Genomic DNA, 25,466 nt, shown 5'->3' on the forward strand with positions numbered 1-25,466 from the left:
ACCTGTTTTCACCGAGCTACATCAAGCTGTACCTGTTTGCGTTGGGTTGTACAATGGCTTATCAGTCTGCACGATCAGATATCCGGAGTTGAAACTGAGAGAAATATCCTGGCTCTTCTTGTTATAGGATTCTTGACATACAAGCCGGATTGTTTTCGGCTTATTTCGTGTTTTACTTTCATCTTCTACATTTGCGAAGAGGTCATTTGCGGTGACTTTAAAAGTGACCAGAACTGGGGTTTCTTAAATATGATAACATGTTATGCAGTAATTAGTATTTTTACGCATAGTATAGATGCAATATATATTGAAACATAACACAACTATTAACTTATCGTTATATAAATTGGCAAATGAATGGCAAGAAATAGTATTGAACAATTGTTTTAATAAATAGTACTTCAAATAAACAAATTATTTCTTAGTGGCAAAAGCATAATAAATATATTTATTTTATCATGTAAACCTGTAATATTATATTTATTAACGCATAAATGTTATATATTCTATGAACATGTGTACCCGGGTTTGATATCGTGACTGACTTCCGCAGCAATTGTTGCTCTAGATACTCGAACTATATCTACAATACAGGTGTTAAATCTTCTCATATAATTATTGTTTTCAGTTTGCAATACGTGGCATCATAAGTTGAGGGAACACACATAAATATTGTTGAATGCCCCCATGTACACTGAATGCATTTAATTAGTTACACCATCTAGCATTCAATCAGAACATTGCCGCACAGCCAATAAGCGGAAGTTTTGTTTTCAAATGTTTAAATTTAATCAATGCGAGTCTTAATAAACTGATACGAGTTTAACCTCCGGTTGATATTTACCACGAGCTTAAATGACAAAGACTGTTGTATTCAGAACAAACGCCATGCATACATTTAAACTTAGTTTGTACAGTGTTGTCAATAATTAAGCTTCAATTCTTTAATTTAATGCAGTAAACAATTAAACACTTATGGTATAAGACTATTTATGGTTTGCGTTTAGGAAAATATAACGCAATCTGGTGACTGGTTCAAAAGTCAAAGGTTAAAATATGTTCAATATTAATTCAAACCAAAAACTTTCATCAGCGAATCCAATTTCTCGAATGTCATCAATAAAAAATTTACCAAGACAACATGACTGATATCAGGAGTGCTCAGTTGTACATCGTGAATTTGTTCTAGACTTTCGGCATGTTCAGCATTCAATTTAATATACTAAATACATCGTATATCGTCCTATTTTTAAAACTGTAATATAGTCGATATGCCAGTTTAACATGTTTTAACAAGCAAACAAACACATTGCATTCTTCTTATAGCGTTACCCAAAACATTAGTGCGTGTATCCTTGAGCCCATCAAAATTAATGTAACATTGTTGTCCTGGCAAATTTACATTTTTATAGCGTCAAATGTCATTTCAGGCAATGGGTAAAAAATATGAGTTAAGAAAATATTCACGTCAATATACATGTATTGCAAGACATGAAAATTACATTAAGTTTTTGAAATACAGACATATGCAAACAATGTGAACTAATACATCGAACTAATTACTTTAACCAGTAAGGAAGTTGCAATGGAAAGTTTGACAGATGCGGTATAAAAAATATCAAGCATTGTTAAATTTAACAGGATACGTTCTCCATATCTGATGATAACGTTTAAACAGTCGATCTCTTTTTGGAAATTGAAAACATTATGCAATAAATTATCTTAAATCTGACACATTTATCATCCATGTTTATACATGACAACATTTGAAAGGAACGCCACATTTGCGTGTACAATTGGTATGTTTAAACTTTTTATATTAACAATGAAATGCTGCACAATAGTTTTCATTGGTCACTTATTTTACATGTTCTTTCCAAAAACGAAATTGATACAGAGATATTGCCCCACGAAATGCATACAGAACAGATGCTGGGTTGGGTTTTTAGAAATAAAGGACTTACTACGTAAATCAAATAATACAGATAGATGGCAAGTGGTGTAATATCGGTGTCAGTTTTCGATAATTTCATTCGATAAGCTAAATGTATAGCTGTAATCAATATTACTCAAAATGTGCTAAGGATCACTTTTTATTTCCACATTATCTTCAATTTAATTAAATTAAATTTAAATTGTTATTTTCCAGGTTTTGATATTAGAATGTGTGTTTTGATTTTATTTGTATGGATTGATTTAGCATTGATGCGTGACGCTTGCTGAATCAAGCTAGGGGTGTACTTCAAATTACACATACTATAAAACGTGATCCTTAGCAAATTTTGAGTAGTATATTTTATCTCATGAACAATTCTAGGAAAAACGGAAGTAAATTCCATGTATTTTAGATGTTGATATTCGTCTGAGCACATACCACTATCTCGTACAACGTAAGAAATGAAACAAGAAGGGTATTCTGTTTCATTGCATTTATAATAATTCGCAATTTCGAACACAATTATTACAATTGCAAGAATATTCTTAAACGTATGATTAAGAACTTAATAACACATTATTCTGCATAATGAAGGGAATGTGCTCGAACGCTACATTACATATTAAATCATAAAACTACTGTTTGTTAACTTAACAAAGAACAACTTAAAAATAATCCACGTATGCATAATGAATAAAATTGTTTTTCAATATTGTTTGGAAAGTAAAAACAATTTACACACGCAAATGTAATACAATACAAATAACATATTTTTTTCTATAAAAATCCATGTATACAAAGCAAATAAGAGGTGGTAGCTCTATTCACATTGTGTAGCAATCACATGCATGTTACTCATAATTATTTTATATGTGCAGAGATAAATTCAATAGTGAGATATTCTTTTGCAAACAACATGGAAACGTGTTTTAATACCAAGACAAAATGTATTTATATAAACGTTTCGCAAACTAAGGCATATTTTGCTAGTGATTAACGTACTGCCTACGCATACATTCGCATGCTTGACACAGTTTAATAAGATAACATGTGCTTTCTATATTATTCAATTACTATTCTCGTATTGTGTAATTTCAAAAAATGTGGCTAAGATAAATTTCCAAATGGGTCGTGAAAAACTATTTTATAAAACGCGTACATCAAGTCGTCGAGCTCGGTTACTGCCTAATATGCCAACCAGGAATGTTTCTTCACTGTCCAGGCGAATAACGTTTGGTGCAACTACATAGTGGTAATTTCTGAAAGTAAAATTAGCAAATCTTAGTGAACGATACATGTATACTTTCGCAACAAAATACATGGAAATCATATTTAAGCTTCATAAATATACTTATCTAGGATGACTTAAAACAATATATTTCTTAACATAATTATATAAATATACTTTGTTTTAATGTATTTCCACATGGTACGTGATAAAATCATAAACTATTTTATACAACACTTTCATTAAATTGTAGACTTCGGTAATTGCCTATTGAGTATTTACCCAATCAGTATTCAATATAAAGTTATGCTTCAAGTTTTCACAAATACACGAATTTCTTTATACTTGCCCTTGCAAACCAGAGGCGCACGCACATAAAATCAACAAAAATAATATATCCATGGCTCCTTGCCGTATCTACAACGGCTTATTGCTACACGTGGGTCGTATGTCTGGTTGATATAGGTTACAAGATTCGGGACGAGTCCATGCCGTTATTCTTTGAAGTTTAAGACACGCGTGACTTGTTGAACGGGCTACGCGAAACCCGCACAGTTCTTGTCGGCAAAGAGCTTGGGAAGAAAGTTCGCAATGATTCGTGAATTCCAGCTGAATGCTTTACGAAATTCCGTCGCAATTTGCGGCAATATCACATGTAATATTAATCTGCTGCTGTATATTTAAAAGTTCAACAGTGAAAACGGTAGTTTTAAAACAAAACACATTTCTTTTTAAAAAGTTTACATGGTTCATGTATGTGTATGTCGAAAGAAACATATACTATCTTAATAAGGTTAAGGATACAACGATCAACAAACTTGCATAACATTTTTGTATTGCGTATAATTGTAATTTATCAATGAGTTGGACATTTATTCTACTGTATGTTAAATATATATCATTAAAAATCCAATCATAATGAAAATATATGAACAAATCAGGCTAGTTTTACTTAATGATATGTTGCTCATAATATAAGTAGCAAACGACAGCTGAAAGAAGAAAGTGAGCCTAGCGAACGACAGGTGAACTAGAAAAGTAAACAAACGACAGCTGTACTACGACAGTGTGCGAACGACAACTGAATTATGACAGTGTTGAGATCGACAGCTGTACTAGGTGGGTGTTTCTGTTACGATCGACAGCTTTACCTGGACGGCGTTTCCGAAGCAAACGAAAGCTGTACAATGACATTATTTATGTAGCAAACGACAGCTGTACTAGAAAAGTCTTTCTTTTGCAAACGACAGCTGTGCTATGACGGTGTTTCTGTTGCGAACGACAGCTTTACTCGGACGGTGTTTCTGTTGCGAACGACAGCGGTACTAGGTCGGTGTTTCTGTAGCGAATGACAGCTGGACCAGGACAGTGTTCCCCTAGCAAACAACAGCTGTACTAGTACAGTGTTTCTGTAGCGAAAGATAGCTGTATGAGGACAGTGTTTCTGTAGCGAACGACAGCTGTGCTAGAGAACTGTTTTTTTTTCGACAACTACAACTGTACTAATTTTTTGTTTCTCTAGCGAGAAACATTTCCTAGCATACCAAGTTTAATGTTCCTCAAATAATATTTTTGTTATTGTGAATTGTAGAAAAATTGCTGAATCTGTCCAAATACAGACACAAAATAAAATATGTTGTACACAAAATAAATTATGTTGTTATAATGTTTATATTATTATTTATGTATGTGATGCAGGAATGCTCTTTGGTCGTCGTTATTGAACATATTGAAGGGTTGCATTCGAGAATATTGCATCGCTGTTTCCTATTGCATATCTTGAACTCTATGAAATGCCTAGTACAGAAATATTTACAATTATCGGATATTAAACTCCTAATAAATTACTCACTATCCTGACTAAAGATTACATTGTTTAATGTCAAATAAATTTGGAATATTATTGAGCAGCATTTCATGTGACTTACCATCATTGCACATAGTTGTCAAAATAAAAATTAAAAAAAGGAAAAATAAATATAAATAACTTACAAGTCACAGTTACTTATAAACGCTATAAATTGAATCATTAAAATTAAAAAAATCCTTACCATTTACTTATTATTGCTTCGGGATTTCCTCTTCATTTGCCGTCTAGGGTCCCTATGTCTAGCATACCATGTCTTGACTAAACCCAAAACACATTGAAGCTTGTCATCCTGGTACAAAAGTAATTGTTAAAACGCATAGCATTTTTTTATTCGATTAAGAAAGAATTCAATAAAAAGGCATAGTGTTTTTGTAAGGCCAACTGTTGTTGTTGTATCTGTTATATCTTGTGTTCGCTCGTGCTAAGACAGCTAAAACCAAGACGGTCACGGTCGATGCCTATTCTTAGGGCCTGAAACAGCCCCAGCAAATACATGTTCCAATCTTCGGAAAATACTCAATGAAATCCAACATGTAACTTGAATGTTGATGTCTTAAGCCAAATTTTGCGTGTCTATCAGAAAATATCATCTGTATAAAACATCGTTAAAGTAACTAATACGAACAGAATACTCAATGGTATTTAATCATAAGATCATCTAATTTGGAGTTCTACTGTAAACTTATCTTCTCAGTAAATTGATAAAAAATATCAAGTTTGCCTCAGAAACAAAATATATTTACATTATTTTTGTTTAATATCATATATGTTTTCCGCAATAAGCAGCAACATAAATGTTTTCACGACAATTCTGTATGTAACGCGAATCCTTCCGCCGGGCTTATTGGCTTAACGTTGGACAGTTATATGAAATCAAACACTTTAAACTAAGTAGTGTCTAAGTTCAGGAACGATTACATATACCATTGTTATATATTATATGTAATCATAATAAGCTGTGTAATTTATGATATAACAGTATAAAAGACATGTTATTGCAATGACAGAAAAGCGATCGTATGACAATTTGAGCATTATATTTATGTATGTTATAAAATCATTTTTAACACATCTTCCGATTGGGATTTAACACTGGAGTATGAACTTTGCAGTACAATTTTGTATTTATTTATACTTTATAATTTCTTGATTGCTTTCAAATCTAGAAGTCTAAATATGTATATGAACAATATGACATGCAAACATGTATTTGTTCACTCTTAATGTTTAAACGTTTCCTATCTAAACATTTCATAACTATTTCGAAAATCATTAAGTGCGAATAGTGATGCAAATTGTTCATCGATCCACATTAATTATGCAAAATAATAACAATTTATTACAAAAGATTTTTTACATAAAAAAGTCCAAGGCAATCATGATTTGTGAACTGATATGTGCTAGAATTCATTTATTTACACTTCGCACTTTTTGAATATTTATCAAGAATTTTATATTATTTATCTCTTTATATAACAACTTTTTTACATTGTATGCTGCCCTTTTCTTTATTCACTTCGAGGAGAATGTAATGTGAATGTCACTGACTGTTTTTAAGCAAGACACAAGTTGATCATCATGAGTCGAAAATTTCAGATCATTGATTTCGAAAACAAACGAAAAAGATTAGTGATCATTTTTTAGGAATTATCCTGGGATTTCTAGAAGGATTAAATAGCGAGTCCGTATATATAAGGGCAACACGTTTAACAGATGCCTTCGGCCTAATGACATCGTGGTAATTACTCAAAATAACGCCCTCTCTTCTTCGAGACAAATAAATTTTACTGTTCCCAAATTTCAATAAAATATATGTTAACTGTTTAGAATAGACATATAAAGATTTTTGTAAAGCTCTGCTTATCGCTAGATCCGTGATTATTCAGTTTCCATATTTGGGCATTCAGGATGCAATCTTTACTGTTGGCCCAAGGGATGTCAGATTGAATTTTAACTCTCCTTGACATATAAATATGAGCCCGACACCGCAACTAACAAATTTGACTTTATCAATTACATATGAGTATTTGTTTACTGCTTACTTTGGTTAAATAACTGTTTGTATTACACTTAATTGTCATATAATTTGATGATCAGAACTTCGGTAGATAAGTAGCTTTAATTAACCCTGTGTTTATGTATATCCAATTTGAGTTTAATATTTTTAGAATCAATTATGTGTTTTAGTTTTACTGGTCATGTCCACCCAGCGAAATCATTCGGTCGATTTTTTCCTTTCAAATCAGTCCCCAACAACGTCTGGCTGAAAAGTTTAACCGTTAGCTACAAAACACTGACACACAAATAACATATAACTTATAAACATTACGCGTCTTGGAAAGTTGTTATTCTCTGTCCCAATTGACATCTCGCCTGGACGATGATCGCTCCGCCCACTTTGTCACGTGGTTAAGCGCTTAAAATACCTAGCCAAGCTAACACCAAAGCGGCTTCTTTGCCTATAGATTACATATAGAATACGTTGTATTGATTTTTATGGACTTTTTTCATCCCCTAAAACACTGGTTCGTGTTATATATTTATAACGTAAATGCAAAACATATTAATTTAAAAAGAAAAAAAAAAGAAAAGCTATGGAAAACGGGTATTTCGGTAATTTAAACACGCTACCAAACGCTTACCAAAATCTAACATGTTACTACGTGTAATTTTGGTATTAGTGATAAATGAACACCTCTACACTGGTTTTTACGCATGTGATTTATGAAAATACTAACGAAACATTTTCGCCACATGTATTTGACACGATTTCGCTTAAGTTTTACACGCTTTCTGACGCCGAGCGAGTACCGAAATCCCCCATGTTATTACGTATAAAAGTGATATTAATAATGTTTAACATTTCTTATGGCACATTTATCAATCAATATAAATGAAAGTGCAAAAAATAAAAACGGTGGTATTTATAGTTACGTTTTTATTAAAATAGTAACATAAAATAGTTTTCACTTGTTGCTGACATAAATTAACTATTTAAAACGTGGATTTCGTTACGTTACACAAATACAAATATTCTCTATTAGTTTACATATACACGTGATATATTTAAACTTAATATTGCTTATATGACATTTTCTGTTTCTGAAATAAAGTAATTTTCTGTGCTGTATATGGGATTTTGTTAATTCTACACATTGAAGCTTCCACTCGCCCTTGTCACGACCACATTTCCGAGTTGGAAATGGTATACATTATATTCCTGTAACTTATCTAGCTGTCCAATATATATAAACCTTATTAACACTATTTCACTATATTCCATTTCCTATTTTTCGAACAAAATAAACGAAACTCGTTGAATAAATGAGAACTATGCACTCGGCTTATCTAGAAAATGGCGGACAAGTCGTTGGCAACCGTCGCGCCCGATTTATCGATCGGTGATTGGTCGATAGATATTTAGGTAAGACTCTGATTGACAGTTGGCGAGATGTCAATTGGTACACGTGATTGATGCCTTTTATTGACTACTAAACTTCTTTCTTCAAACTTATTAATTATGAATATTTAGTATAAACTACCAAGCTATGTTCTATCGCATTTGACCTTAATAATAATTACTTTGAACAAAGGTGAACGATGACATGTGCATGTGTGTTTTTTGTAATTCTATGGTGCTCATAGTGATGATTGATTTGTATTAAAACTGTTCAAACGATCAGATACTTTATATTGATTGATGCAAGATGATTAATTGTGTGTTGTGTTGTTTATAATGTCATGTGTGCATTAAGGTTTACGGATGTTAGCAATACAAATTTTATGGCATTGTTTTTGCAGCTTTATAATTGAAATACTACTCAATTTGTAACAATCATTATCTTCATCTCGACATGATTACTAATTCTTGTAACGCATGAGCCAGTTTGTGAAATGGCATCTACATTTGAACTCACGTTCTGATCATAGTTCATGATTATGTGCAAACAAAGGGATTTTGGTACTTAAAGAGCTTAATCACATGTCCTAATTTTGAATACGTTTGCTTTTGCAAATTAGTATTTGGCTTTGTTTTTAAACGAAATTTCCAAAATAGATAAACAAAACTAGTTTAATCATTTTAATGCATGATGGGCCAGATAAAATTGATAAAGTTTGAAACAAAGTAAACAATTCAAACACATTAACATAAAACCGTCTTCTAAACGAATGAGGGAAGTATATATTAATCCGCTTTTCAATTACACAATTAAGCATGTATTTATATTATAATCATATTAATATACTGTAGTTTATGTTTATTTCAACAAGATAAAGGGCGTTGATACTGCATGTTGGTTCCAAGTTTCAAAGCATAGATTACGTTTGCCGTGGTCGTAGTGGCGTATTGGATATGGTGTCCGCCTATGGTGTCCGCCTAGCGATCGGGAGGTCAAGGGTTCGATCCCAACTGTAGGAGCGTTCTTTAGATCTCCCGCAGAGACACCAAGGAAACGGACTCGAAAGCGTTTCATATAAGCCTTAGGCTTGTTATGCAATAGAGCTTTAATAAATAGGTTTAAAAAAATAAAGATTAAGTTTGATTTTTCAAGATAAACTTCTTTATTACGGTATAGTACTTTTAGTCTGTTAAGTGCGATATAAGAAAGCTCTCATGTAAACCAATGTTTTTTTAAACTTTATGTGAAACAACTAGGCCAAGAGATTTAATATATTTCAGATGTAAAATTATATAGTGATCATCTAGAAAGTTTTTGTTTTTGAATTGTACCTCTGTGCTAAACATTTGCCCTGTCTGGGTTGGATTGTTAACTGTTTGATAATGAAAAACATATTATAATAATCATTGTCTGTAACCAAAAAAGAACACAGCTTTTATATTTGTTATGTGAAATCAGATGCTGTCCTTTACAAAGTTTGTTCCGATTATGCGCCTGGGTTCGAAGCTTACCCGCCCTAGTACACTGGTTAGCGATTTACCAGACCAGAACGGTAAGTTTTCTTCCGGTCGACACTCAAGCCCCCTCTGGATATGGACACATCAAAAGTAAATATCTTAAAGTAAACAATGAATATCTAATAATTATAGTTTTTGATCACAGTTCGGTAAGGTAAGAGCTCTTGGGAACGCTGCATATCCCCTCATAATGCAGCTTCTATCGCGGAAGAATCGTATTAACTGAACAAATCACGCACACGGAATACAAACACTGGTTTTAGAGACGTAATGGTGAACCGTTAAACAATGTATTAACATCTGACAGGCAAGTAAAGCCTTATACTGTCGGACACACACACAGCATACCATTAAATAGAAAGCAAATGAAGGCAAAACGTTCGTACTTATTTCATAACTTGCAAGTCACCCAAATACAAAACAAATCCTGACTAAAATAGGTACGATGATGTAGATAGCATATTAAACGTTCCTTTTCTCTGATGTGATGTGTATTATACATGTGTTGCACGTGTGGTGCGAGCATGTGTTCAAATACCTTTATTAACATTCGACGATCCTGTGAACAAGTAATTAACATACTATTTTTTTCTTACCCACTTAGTTGAAGAGAAATAAAATATGCGAACAAATATCAATAGTATTCCTATGTATTGACACGTGCAACACGATGCAACCACACCAGCACGTTGTCCGAAAGTATTGACGAGCTGTGCATGAATTATGTCAATGAGTCTATGTATTAAATGAATTAAAAATCGCCACATACAATTTGATATATTAAGCCGGTGTTTGAGAAATAACAATCATAAAACGTGTTCCGATATGATTGCGACGTGAGTGTTGACAAAAATATTTGATGTACCTAACGACTATAATTTAATTTATATATAATCAAGTATGTGTTTTTATTATGTTTTGAAAATATGATGATAAAGTTACAATATGCCTTATGCTAAGGAAAGCTATCCGTTACAAACAAGTCAGACCTGCAAATGTTTAATTATAGGTATATATATATATATCGATTGTTTTCAAGACATGCCCTAGCCTAAAAACCATGCGATAGTAATGATTATGTTGTCTAAGGAATTATGTACATTCTTGTTGTGCAGTTTTGGACATACGCATTGTATAATACCTTTTTGGATTTATAATATTGTATTTCTTGTTGTTATTCCACTATTCAATACCCATCAGGGTTTTGTTAACATATTCACAAAGCATACACCTATTTTGCAACTGGTATGGCAGAAAAGAGAAATGCGTAAAATTATACTGCCGCGTACGTCCTTAACATAACGTTTTGGTTTGGTGTTGACGTTTTAAAAAAAAACGAAACAAACTTTTTGTATGGTGACACTTAAAAAAAGGCCCTTGCGATTGGTTTTCGTAGAAATTTGTTTGAGGTGTATTTATTCTACAAATGAGCAATCATTATTTAAATTCTATATACTATGTACTTCGAGTGACAGTTCAAATGTCCGCGCTACGCCACTTGCATATTTTCTCACGTTTCAGTCGTCTGACAACCGAAACACCACTTTAAACATGATACACTTTCAAATTCTACCTATTAGCTAGCAGCATATAAAGCTGTAATTGAAACACTTTTTCGTTCATATCAAATTACTTGAACTATGGCGTGTTACAAATATTGCTAGGCAACATATTGCGCAAAACAAAGATAACGTAAACATATAATCTAAACAGTTGGGGTCTCGTGGCATGTGTTTGGCTAATAGCAAATTTTCTGTTATGTATGAGCTCTGCGTTTCTTGTTTTACGTCATTGTCATTTCAAAAGCATCTGATATAAATACAAAACATTTTGCTTCTTTGAAAACAAATTATTATTGCCCATATTATATTTAGTTTTTCTATAAAATATTTTTTAAACTCATACTGAACACTCAACGTTACATAAATATCGGTAGGCGTGATTTTCATGATATCTTATAATTTTGCACACTTGTAAATGTTTCAATCTTAATTATAGACCGTAACATTAATATCTCAGCATATTTCATTATTTAAAATAGATATACAAATTGTCCTCCTTTCACGTGTGTTAATCCTTGAATGCCAGTAAATCATGTCAGGTAGTTATATTGGTTTGTGTTAATTGATGTACTTTAAACATTTCTTATTGTGTTATTTTAAAGAACAGAAATTAGTTGTCCAATATGTTTGTCTGCATTGTATGATCCTCGTTAGCACTTAGTTTAAAGATCGGGAGGCTATATCTGGAAGCTGTTTTGTTCTCGGAACAGTCTCTTAATGTCACCACCGATGATTACCTCCAAACGCACGTGTCTAAAGAGACCTCGTAAGTTCATTTCACAAAATGAACCCCAAAGCGATATTTTACAAAGTGTTTTAAAGCAAATCGGATGCACATGAATGTGTATTATAGTTACTTTTATTCGATGATTAATCATCTATACATTTACGTTCTTTATGTTTGTCATTACATGTATATTTTAATATGTTATTATTGAATGACCAACATTTTGTGAATGAAAGTATTCTCTTCAATTTTACAGATTCCACAAATAATATGCTACTTTACGAGGATTGCAGTTTGATTCGTAAACACCATGGCGTAAACTTTGCGTTAATGTGAAAGGCAATTTATCGTTTTAACTGACATTACCGAATTTCATAGCAGTCTATACGCATAAAATGAATGTAAATCTTTATGGAGTATTTTTGGCCTGGGGCGAAGCCCCTCGGCCATAGTACTGATACCGATTTTTGAGACAAGCTGACTTGGCTGGCTGCCAAAACAATCACGAATGAATGAATTTGTAAAAGTTCGATTTACCACTTGGCGGTCATTCATGCGCAATCAAAGAAGACGGACCTATACAAACAAATAGGTCCCCGCAAAGAAGTTCTCAATAACCCGCATTGTAAATACAAAATATCACTCTATAACATGCCAGTGTTATAAAACGTGTAAAAAAAATATTATTGAAGCAAAATTGCTAAGCATTTGGTACGACATAGTTTTTATTATTGTTTGCATATTCATGCGAGAATAAGTTCCTCACTTGACGGTCTAGGCCGAAAATATACGAGTGTCTACGGAGACAGTAAGAAGATTTTTTACTGATACATTTTTTTAAGGTATTAGCACTCTAATGAACTTCGTGCAATATCGCATTCTTTCGTACATATCCGTCACTCCGAACGCTGGACTGTGCGGAAAACTAAGAATATTCTATAAATACGGGTAATGTAACGACTCGCCCCCTTAACGACTCGCCCCATAACGACTCGCCCCACTTTTTATAACGACTCGCCCCACATGTATAACGACTCGCCCCACATATATAACGACTCGCCCTATCAAAATAAAATGTTATGTTATATATGGTAATATAAATGAAATCAATTCATAATATGAATTTAAGGTTCGGCATTGTTTGATAACCATCGTTCATCGGATTTTTGCCTTATACCTGACCTTATATACGTCTATTGCAGGCATATTCTGAAAAGTAATAATTTTTATTTTATGATGTTTTTTTACATCTTTGTTCAGTGACAATATTATCATAAAGCAAGACTATTGGATATCGGCACATTTGTCTCATGTCATACTTTCCTTAAATTTATAAAAAGAAGCAAAGGCTAAGATCATATCGACAATTAAAGATGCCCATGTTAAATTACTCAAGAATTTAGGGATTACAGTATCGTTATAAAGGAGACCGATGAATTAACAACATAATTGACAGGTACATTACCGCGGGCGGGTGATGACAATCAACAATACACATGTCATAATCGCGAAAGCGTGAATACCTTGCTTCGTGGTAAAGATATTTTCATATATACGGGCATTGAAAGGTAAGAAAAATGAAAAAAGGTCTTTGCCGAAATTTATTTTTTGCAGAAATTTTACGGACACAATTCATCTGTAAGATAATTTTTTATTTATAATTTTTAAATTACCATTATAATCTTAAATCTACCTATTTATTACCTGTTGATCTGAATACACAACACACGTTTTAAAAATCTGTTTTCATATTATAAAAATGCGTATCAGTCCTTTTGTGTTTTTCACACAAACTTTACTTTAAAATGCTAATCAAATGGCGTTTCTTTTAAATTTTGGTGTGAACAATTAGCGCGGAAAGTTTTCAATGGTTTCAAATAAACAGCCATGTACGGACCTGTGTAAATAGTTGTTGTTGCTGTTGTTGCACGCTATGAAATACTAAATGTAGGACCCGCTAAATACAATGACAACAAATATGGCCGACATTGTACATGACAGATTGGGTCGTTTAAGAAAAAGCAATTTGCTATATTGAAAGAGAACAATTAATAAAAGTGTTATTATTGTTCATATTAATGTGACTGGAGTTAATGATAAACGTCAACTTATGCATGGCAGTGTCGATATTTATGAAGAAAACGATTCCTGGAAATACAAATGTCAAACGATTGAAAATTTTGTCATTTTTGACCACTGTGAAGAATAACGTTTAGAACCCGTGTCATTTACAAAATTTGATATTGTTCTTGAGCAGTAAAAGGGGATAAAGTGGATTTATGATTGTGTTATGACTGTAGCCATGTGAACGGGTTATCGTACGGCCAAAACCCATCACGTAAAGAAGAGTCTTCAACTTTTCAAGAAAGGAATGCCTTGTTTTGCTATCAACACAACGCTCGGAACAGGAAGGTACATGGATTACAGTATGCAATATTTTTGCAAGTATAACAGTTTCATTATTCATTATTGGAGTTCATGCGAGAATAAGTTACTCACTGTACGGTCTCTAACTACCATTTCGCGGAGTTTGTCAAAACAAGAGCAACTTGTTTGCCATTGATAATAGTTTTACTTTGAACTTTAATACATGTAAAAAAATATTATTGAATCAAAATTGTTAAGCATTGGCTACGGCATAGTTTTTATTGTTTACATATTCATGCGAGAATAAGTTGCTCACTTGACGGTCTCTAACTACCGTTTCGCGGACTTTGTCAAAACAATAACAACTTGTTTGCCATTAACTTTGAACTATAATCTAAACCAATAAAAATAATTCAGTGGAACTTTAATTTTCCGTATTTTCTCTTGATTTTTACATGGTTTAAATTAACCTCAGCTTTAATAACAATGAATACAGTAGGGCACAGTCGACAGTGACAATTTTCGGATAAACTTCCTGGGTTTTTTTCTCATAAAAAAATAATCAAAGTTGTTCTTAAAAGATGGAATTTCATGTTTAATGAATCTATTACACCAATCATGATGTTTGTATGAGTCGTTTTGGCGGTCATAACGACGATTTTAGACGCTGTTTATGTGTTTGTTTGCCTAGGTAGTTGTCAAAATCTTAAACACTTCTCAATTTATCATTTGTTGTTGAACTTTTCTATAATGACAATATTAATATATCGTTGAACCATTTACGGGCATATATTCCATTAGACGTATTCTACTTTCATTTTATGTACTTAAAATTATTGTTTTACATTTAACAGACTGTGAACTGAGCAATGTTGTATTAAAAAGAAATATCAAATTTATGTTGAAAATCTTTGTGCAATCTCACAATGACAGGTTAGCGATGACAATTCCATGCGAAATGATAGCATTAATGCATATGTCAGGAATGTGTTTAATTACGATGTATATTTGATTATTTTTATTGGTACATATTTAAATGTTTCTATTCTTGTAAATAAATTATAGTTTTGGATGTCAATATTAATGTTTGTGTTCATGATCAAGTTTAACATGAAAGCAATGATGATCTAAGATTCATAACAACAAATAAAGAAAGTAGAAAGAAAAAAAATATCTTTCTCATAAAGCACGACCAACTACACAAATATGTTGTAATGCTTTTGAAACTTTATATTTTCAATGAATTGTCAGACATGACCAAGAGGTTGCAGCTTAAGAAAACTGATTAAATGTTCTCAGTCAATATGTGTCTGGACTATCGGAATATCGTTAAGATTGTATTGAGATGTAATACTTCAGCAGACCTTTGTTTTCATTGTCATATATTATTTTCAACTATAACACAATCATACATAAATATTTTGCTATATTTTATTTATTCAGGGGCAGAACCTACTACCTGGTAGTTTCAATGATGAACTATCATGATATAGGGCTAAAAGATGGATGTGCCAAATCCACCTCATAAAAAACAGATTGGGCAAAAGTGGAGTGCGAACACTAAATGATGTGCTGCTAAATAGCAGGTTTGATATGATTTACACCTTGCATTGTTTACACTGCACCTTCATGTATACCATGTGACTTTAAGATCTGTGTTGGGAGAATAAGGCGCGACCCAGATAACATTTTTAAGGATGTCTGTTTAAATTATTTCACCATTGTAATGGGATAATGTCGAGAGCTCGCTCATTCGTGAGAGTGTTCTATAGATTTTATGATTTTTTGTAACAAATAAGTAATTTTCAGTAAAGTGCAATCGCGGGTTTGTAATATGAAGTCCCAACACTGATCCAACATTTGTCTAACCGTTCAAACGCGTCATTGCACATTACTGGAAAAATACTGATTTGTTTAAAAAAAATCATGATACCTATAGAAAACTCTCACGAATCAGCCGGCTCTCGACTTTATCCCATTTAAAATAGTGAAATATTAAAAAAGAAATCCGTGAAAATGTTAACTGGGGTGCGCTTTATTCTCCCAACACAGATGGTTTACCTTTATGGTGTTAAGTATGGATACTATTTTTTAATATTAAACATTGACAATATACTATTCACTATGCATAACTTGAGGGTTCAGATTGTATAATGTACCAAGCAATAATCTGTTTTTCGTCTTGATTATATAATTTTAATAATATTTCTTGTGTTATTTTCACATACATGTAGATTAAGTTAAACAAGCATTAATGCAAAACTAAAACATGGCATGGTTTTCAATTTCAATGAATTGTTGACAAGCCTATGGTATCTACTGGTGTATTTTTTATGTGTTTGTTTAAGGTTTCTAATCAGGCATTTTTATTTTAATTATTGCAGATCTTTACAAGTGAATTCGGCAAATCCTGATGCAACCTGAGCTTACCAAGTTTACTGACAGTTTGGACTCTGTGTGGATGATAATATGGACAATATATTGTGTTCACGTTGTGTTGTGATTGACATTTTTTAACAGATAAGATTTTTTAATCCAGACTTAACAGGTGATTTTTCTTCAAAGAATAAATACAATACTTTTTTTATTGATGTGAATGAATTTGAGTACAAAATATCAACAATGTGTATCTTGTGTTGTTTTTCCAATCAGTCTGTCATCCATAGGTAATATATTAAGTATGGGAAGGGAATATTTTATTTTTACTTTTTTGTTTTTTCTGCACACCATGTCAGATACATGAAATATGTTTTATGCCCCCAACGGGCGGCATATAGTTTTCGCACTGTCCGTCTGTCAGTCTGTCTGTCCTCCGTAACACTTTTCGTGTTCACTCTCTAATTCAAGTAGTTCTAATCCGATCTCCAAACTTGGTCAGAAGTTGCATCCGGATAATGTCTAGGTCAAGACGAACATGGGCCATGCTAGGCCAAAAACTATGTCATAGGGTCACTTAGTGCGTTTCAAACATTCAGCATGGTGTCCGCTCTCTAATTTAAGTAGTTTTCATCCGATCTTTCCCAAACTCTGTCAGAAGTTGTATCTACATAATGTCTACGCCAAGTGTGAACATGGGGCATGCCGGGCAAAAAACTAGTTCACTGGGTCACTAAGTGCGTTTTAAACATTCAGCTTGGTGTCCGCTCTCGTATTCAAGTAGTTTTCATCTGATCTTCACCAAACTTGTTCACAAGTTTTATCTAGATGGTCTCTAGGCCAAGTTCAAACATGCATGCAAAGAATTGGCAGAAAAAAACATCTACAAACTGCAGCAGATGACATATGTAACAAACAAAATATAAATATTGAACACCTGTTATGTAGCAAACTAATAGTTAAATAAAATAAAGGCTATGTATATCTCAAAAACATTTGCACACTTATGCTTTGATGTAGTGACAAAGTTACAGTTGGGGGCATCCGTGTCGTGTGAACACATTTGTTTGATTAATGATAAACAACTCATTCATAGTGATCTAATTATAAAATGTTCTTTACACGATAAGAAATACATTGTATTGTATGCCTGCTAATATTGTGGTCTTAAAATAATATCACTAATACTGTTGTAGTTCATTTAAACATCAAGATATGTGATGTTAACGTATGTGTTCATGTTATGTTTGTATTTGATTTATTTTTACATGTTAATGAATATTTTGGTGTGTAAAGTTCAATCTATGGTGAATTAATTAGTGACGTGTGCCGTTAAATATGTAGTGCTTATTGCTTTTATTTTGTTTAAGTTGAAAATCATGTTTTTGAATCTCTACGTATGAAATGCACTAGTGAATTTGGTTTGACACTTATGCGAAGATTAATAATATATTAACTTCAAATACATTGTTGATCACAAACAGAATTTATATGCAATCCACAAATTACTGTTTCCATAGCAACTGTTAACTTAATGTATTTTGTCTACTTAATTTTATCAATCATGGAACAAAATTGAATTGCTAAATAAACAAAATAATGTCTGGCAGTACAGACACACAACACAAATTGTATCATGAGGAGTTATTCGTTTTAGTTTTAAGTTCATAGCTGTACAAAATGTTCAATTTCTGAATTCACACCTTTTTCCAGAAATTGTGCATATATTTATGTATATAATAAACATGTTAATGATGTCCCATATCTGTCCAGAACATATTTTTTGTTGAGTTTCTGTGTCTTTTTTGGCTTAAATTCTTTAAAATAGTAATAAATATGAAAAAAAGAACATTTTTTTTCCCATGGCAACCATGAGTATTTACGGATTAATTTTAGAACAATTAATTCCGTACTTTGAAATTAATTATGTTCATCCAGAAACGCGATCAATGGAGATATTATCAACACAAAGCGATCAATGGAGATATTATCAACACAAACTGATCAGCATAACAAGTACCGATACTGGTTGAATAAGGATGTCATTTCATCCAAAACGGGCATTCAGCATTTATGACACACAAAAAGTGACAGACCCAGATATCTTCATCGCCTATGTAGGATGGCCATGACTTATTGATCGACTATCCATGGTGACTTTTTGAAAAATGCAGCTGCAGCCTTGATTTTTATAAACCTGTTTATAATAATGCATACACATACTAAATCAATAAAAAAAACTTCCGACAAAACGTCTTCCTAAAAAAAGATAGTTTGACTATGTATAAAGATATTGACAACTATATACATAGTCGAACTATCTTATTTTTAAGAACTAAACTTCTTCCCAAGCACACTAAATCTAGCCCCAGGCCTTCAGCGCCTATAGCGCTTTGATTAATGTAAAGGAGCATTTCAATTTTCTATCCAGATATTACGGTTTAAACGGGTACATTAGACTACGATAGCTTGTGTTTTATATTTATTTAAGAACATCGTTCAATCAGAACACTCGCACGGTTTTTCTACGATTTGCTATAGCTATTTAGCACTCGCAGTCTCCGTTCAAATTTTCATTCACCTTCCAAATAAGCAATTCAATCAACAAAAGTATCACATTAAAATCGCATTAAACGCACAGAAAGCGTTCAAATACCCATTAAATATTTACTATTAATAAATAATAAACGGTGGTTAGGAACAAGTGACGCCAACGTTTTGTATCCGATAAAGCCGCCAACAACCTATAATTAAACATAAGATAATTCTAAGTTACTAAAACACATGTATTGCAACAGTCTTACACGCATTTTTGTTGACGTCTTTGCATTTAAATAAAACATGTTATCCAATAATCAAAATTGAACATCATACACGTTTTCTCAGTGTGACTTTTTGCATAAATAGAAAAAGACTTCAAAAACAATTCTAATGTTCAAAGCATATTGAAAATTACAATTAAAATATAATTTTATATTTCAATAATTATCAGTAAAGCTAAGGTAAGGTAAAATTCAAATAATGAAACCGTTGTGCTTGTTACGTGTTCTAGAAATTCTAACAGTCAGAATGAAATAAATTATTAACACATTTTAAATTAAACAGGTCGTTGAAATACTCGTTTCTATAGACCAACAATACATTAACGGTCAAATGAGATCACAGTTTGTTAGGCGTACGTTTTCAAAAAAATCTGACGGTTATGAAGTTCTGATAACGACAAATCACAAATGTTGTATACTATTGGGTTACAGAAAGATACAATGTATTCATAAACATAAATGCATATGACAATGCAAGCTTAAATCAATACGTTAAATGACAACACAAACATGTTCTTTTCAATCATAATATCTCACAAATGCGTAGTTTAATATACAACAAATTATAATTTATTCAACACGTAATCACAAAAATATTAGTTAATAATTCAATATACAACATATGCGTATTACATGATGTGTTGCAATTTTTGTTCGAGAGATATGATAAGAAAATTGAGCAAATGTGAATACAACAATGTATGTACTCATTTATAAAAATTACACCAATCGTGACACCCTATATGGATATTTTGGTCAAATTAATTGAGTGGTTGTTTATGTACCAAGGGCATTATATTACATTTGATCATATGATTTAATTCTATGTTGATCATTACAACTTTGTTCGTGTTCTCATGGGCATATTTCCCACGATCTTACTCAATTAGATGTCGACTGTAAGCTATCTTCATTAGGTTGCAAGTAGGGTGAGAACGGCGTGAATAAAACAACAATCTGCATCATTTCCACATGCATATTGGCACTATAAATAGACTCATTGCATAGCCAAAAACACCAATAAAACGAAACACTAGACGGTGCCTGTGTGAAATAATCCTCCGCAATTAGATTAATCAGACATGCAGCAATGTTTGTCTAAATTTTTCTCCAATTGATTCTTACTCCGTTTCCAAGTCCCTATTTTCCAGGGCATGCACTCAGCTGGGTTTTTTTTTTCGATAAAAAAATTACACAATATCTGAGCCCGCCCAAACTTTCCAGGAATTTAGTTCAAGGTTTCTGAGAAAACAGACAAACAAACAAGCAGTTCTCCGAGAAAAATAAAAAAAAACACACAAATACTTGAACCAGCCAAGACCTTCAAAGAAATCCGTTTAATGCTTCTGAGAAAGCATACACCACGCAACGAATGATAATAAAGGTACTGTTACACTGGCGTAGCGAGTGAAAATGTGTACGTTCTTGTATTTACGCAGCGAAATTGTTTTACACAAACCAGAACAATATGTGTAGTAATATATTTGTTTATTCCAATGGCATAATCAGTTGTCGTCTGCTAAATTAATGCATTTTCCAAAATGTTACTGTATCATTATTTGATCCACTTAAATGCGGTATTTTGCACGTTAGGTGTTTGTTAAACACTATGTTTGAACATTTTAGTTTCGTTGATTTGACTTGACCACTGCTTTTAGGCTATGGTTAGCAATAACTGTCCGCCTTTTTTGTTTGTTTAGATATATGCATGCGCACTTTGTCTGTGCTTTATTAGCTTTATTTATATGATGATGATGATGATGATGATGATGATGATGTTGATGATGATGTTGATGTTGATGATGATGATGAAAACAATTCGTTAGACTAACAAGGATAATGATGATTTTAATGAAAACATTAATTTTCTAACTGCACTTATTAATTTCACAGCTATTCCCCAAAGCCAATCACGTTGATTTCTGATATGACACATCAATACTGCGAAATGACAGTTTCAGTGCATAAATTGAAGTTTATTCTGATATTTGTGGACATTGGTAAATAAGCAATATAAATAGTGATGTTCGTTTTAATTCGCAATATAAACTTGTAGACATTATACTTTTTTATTTTCTAAATAACAGTTTGTTTAAAGAATGAACCCTCGAAATTTCAGTTATGTTCATCAGTTATTGTTAAATATTCTGAAACAAGTACGGAAGGCGAAATATGTTAGTAACTATGTCATTTAAATGTTTAAAGGTTTGAAATACTATTTACAAAAATTATATGTAAATAAGATATTGATTATTTGGTCAATTTTACCGCAAAATAACATAAATTATTTAATTAAGCAAATCTACATTATGATTTCAGTTGCAATAGGAATTTCAAATATTCCAATTTGTGTGCTACGTTTAAATATTGTTAGACAGATGAAAACTTCCAATATGCATTAAACAATGGAGTGGTTATTGTCCGACTAAAATTGTTGTGTCAAAAACATCCGAACCACAGAATACATGAATGCAAGTTCATAGTTTATAGTATGTTTGTAACGTTTAAGCTGTCTGGTAGCTTTTTTTATTTACGCATGACACACGTTACAGTATTTCGTTTGTGTACAAAAGGGAACAAAACTCTACATTTGAACTCACGTTCTGATCTTATTTCATGATTATGTGCAAACAAAGGGATATTGGTGTACTCAGGGAGCTTAATCCGAACCTGTCATCATTTTCAATACATTTGCTTTTACAAATTAGTATTTGGCTTCATTTTAAAAAGAAATTTCCAATGCAGATATACAATACTTGCGCAATCATTTCAATCAGATGAAATTGATACAGTTTGAAACAAATGCAAACACGTTGACATAAACCCGTCTTCTAAACGAATGAGGAAAGTGTACTAATCACGGGTTTCAATTACAAAATCAAGCATAGATTAATATTGTAATCATATTCATGTACTGGAAATTATGTTCATTTCAACAAGATAACGCGGTTATACTGTATTGTGGTTCGTAGTTACAAAGCAAAGATATAGTTTGGATTTTCAAAATTTACTTCGTTATTACATATATAGCACATTATTTTAGCCTGTTAAGCGCGCTAATTTCTGATCCAGTTACATGACGTGCTTTGCTTAATTTCGCATAATTTGTATTTCTTTGAAAAGGCTCCACTTTCCTTGGTGTCTGTTCCAATATATGCAAGCTCGTAACTGGCAAACACCAAGATAACGAGTTTAAATATCCTGTAGCACATAATTTGTAAGGACTCATGTAGACATGTTGTTGTTTTGAGTCAAGAGGTCTTATATTTGAAATGTAAATTATATAGTTGTCATCTACAAAGTTTTTGTTTTCGAATTATACCTGTTGGCTCAACATTTGCTGGGATGGATTGTTGAATGTTTGATAATGATATATATATATATATATTATTCCTTATCTGTTCACAAAAAGAACATAATTTTGATATGTGTTATTTGAAATAAGAAGTTGTCCTTTAAAACTTTTATGTTGATTTCGAAAATTGCCCGCCCTTTTAAACTTGTCAGCCAACTATCATACCGGACAGGTGGCCACTCAAGCTACTTCTACTTATGGTCACATAAAATTTGAATACCTTCAAAGTAAACAATAAATATATTTCACCTTTAAATAGAAAGCAATTGAAGATAAAACATTCGTACTTATTTCATCACTTACACGTTTTCTTACAAATATTGTATTTCAAATCATAAACAATCAAATGGATATCAAGAGTGATTAGTTTTTGGGTTAATTAATAAGTATATATAATTTCTGAATTTCACAAAATGTCTTAAATTGCAAATAAAACTTAATTGTATTATTCGTTATCTTCCCACTTATAGATTGCCTACCCAAAACAAAAGGTGAATGGGTAATCGAAAAAAGAAAAAAAAGAAAGAGAACAAACTATGTAGCCTAGGTCGTTTGTTCACGAGTACAGTTCTTCTTCATCCCAGTTTAAAAGTGATACACTTTCAAACTCTATACAAGCCAGGAGCGAATAAAGCTGCAATTCAAACCCCTGTTCGTTATTTAAAACTATTTGAACGCTTTTTCGTGTATTCTTAGTCAACATTTTGCGACATGCAAAGATTACGTTAAACATATAATCTAAACAAATTGGTTTTCATAGCATGTGTTTGGCTTAAAGTAAATTTTATGTTATATATGAGCTTTGTGATTCTTGTGTTACGTCATTTTCATTTCCAAATCACGACAGCAGCTAACGCGTCAGATACATACAAGCAAACGGTTTGCTTCTTTTAATTGCTATCCTAATACACAACACTCAACGTTATGTAAATATCGGTAAGCGTGATTCTCATGAAATATCGTTTAATGATGCATACTTTTAAATGTTTCAATCTTTATTATATCACATAAAATGATTATGTCATAATATTTCATTATTTGAACAAGAGAAGTTATTTGTCCTCAATCAATACTAATTAATCAATTTGTTTCAGTCAATAGTGCTTACCCCGGTAGTTATATTGGTTTGGTGAACTGATGTACTTCAAACCTTTGTTATAATGTTATTCAAAAGAAAATAATTTAATTGCCTGATACGTATGTATGCACAACATGATCATCGCTACAAATTAGTTTAAAGATCGGGTGTCTTTTTCTGGAAGCTACCATACGGCAATGTATCTTGTACAAGACCCTTAATGTCATCTTGAATAGGCTAATGATTACCTCAAAAGGCACGTGTCTTAAGAGACATCGTAAGTTTTACAACATGGACCTCAAAACAATTTCGTTAACTGTGTTTAAGAGCAGATCGCATGAACATATATGCATATTACAGTTACTTTTATTCGATGTTTATACTTCTAAAAAATGGCTTTCTGTATTTGTGACATCAGTTATTACTACATGCATATTTAAATATGTAAATATTGATTGACCCATATTTTGTGACTAAAACTATGCTCCGCCTTTTAAATGTTGTATCAAATAATTTGATACTTTACCAGGGTGCAGGATCACGTGACTTTGTGGGGTTCCACCTTTTAACTTTAATGGATTTATACACGACGGTTAATGGTGCTTTATTTCAAATAAAAAATTTAAATTATTTTTCTTAAGAATTTCCACTAGTGCATAAAAGACAGGTTTTTATGCTGCTTATGGCAATATGAACTACATCAGAATTACTTTTTTTATTAAGCATGTGTTCTGGTTCAAACTTCGATTTGTACTACACGGTTATGTTTCACGGAACGTGAAATTTTGTCAACGATTTCAAACGTATGCAAGGATTTATTCTTATACTTTAAGACATCGATACAAACTGCAAGAACAACTGTATTTTATGCACTAAATAAGTTTGCAAATGTATTTCAATAACTTGAGATATTTGCAAAAATAAAGTTCTTAACTGTGTGCTTACATTCTGTCCAGCCCTTGTGTAAACCCATGAAAACCCCGTTGATTCTGCGCCCTGTTTACATGAGTTGCAGCTTGATTTGATACCAGCATAGCGTAAATGTTGCGTACATGTGAAAAGCACTTTATCGTTTTTAGCCTATGTGCAACCTTCCTGGAACCCGTTCACTGTTTCTGAGGAAACATACACCAAACAAACCCAATGATAATGCAGGTAAAGTCACGCTGGCGGAGCGAGTTAATATGTGTACGTTCTTGCATTTACCCAGCGAAATTGTTTGAAACA

The 25,466-nt window shown here is 32.3% G+C and overlaps 1 long non-coding RNA gene across 1 annotated transcript; it reads right to left on the minus strand.

The window, feature by feature from the left end:
- Positions 1–38: 38 nt before the first annotated feature.
- On the minus strand, positions 39–3,195 carry LOC127847398 (uncharacterized). The gene is made up of 3 exons (XR_008033957.1): positions 3,096–3,195; positions 523–583; positions 39–242 (listed from the first exon to the last, which is right to left on the minus strand). It is a non-coding gene; the product is annotated as an uncharacterized LOC127847398 (long non-coding RNA).
- Between the last annotated feature and the right edge of the window lie 22,271 nt (positions 3,196–25,466).

This window comes from Dreissena polymorpha, chromosome 10 (genome assembly GCF_020536995.1).
Source record: "Dreissena polymorpha isolate Duluth1 chromosome 10, UMN_Dpol_1.0, whole genome shotgun sequence".
Taxonomy (NCBI): Eukaryota; Metazoa; Mollusca; class Bivalvia; order Myida; family Dreissenidae; genus Dreissena; species Dreissena polymorpha.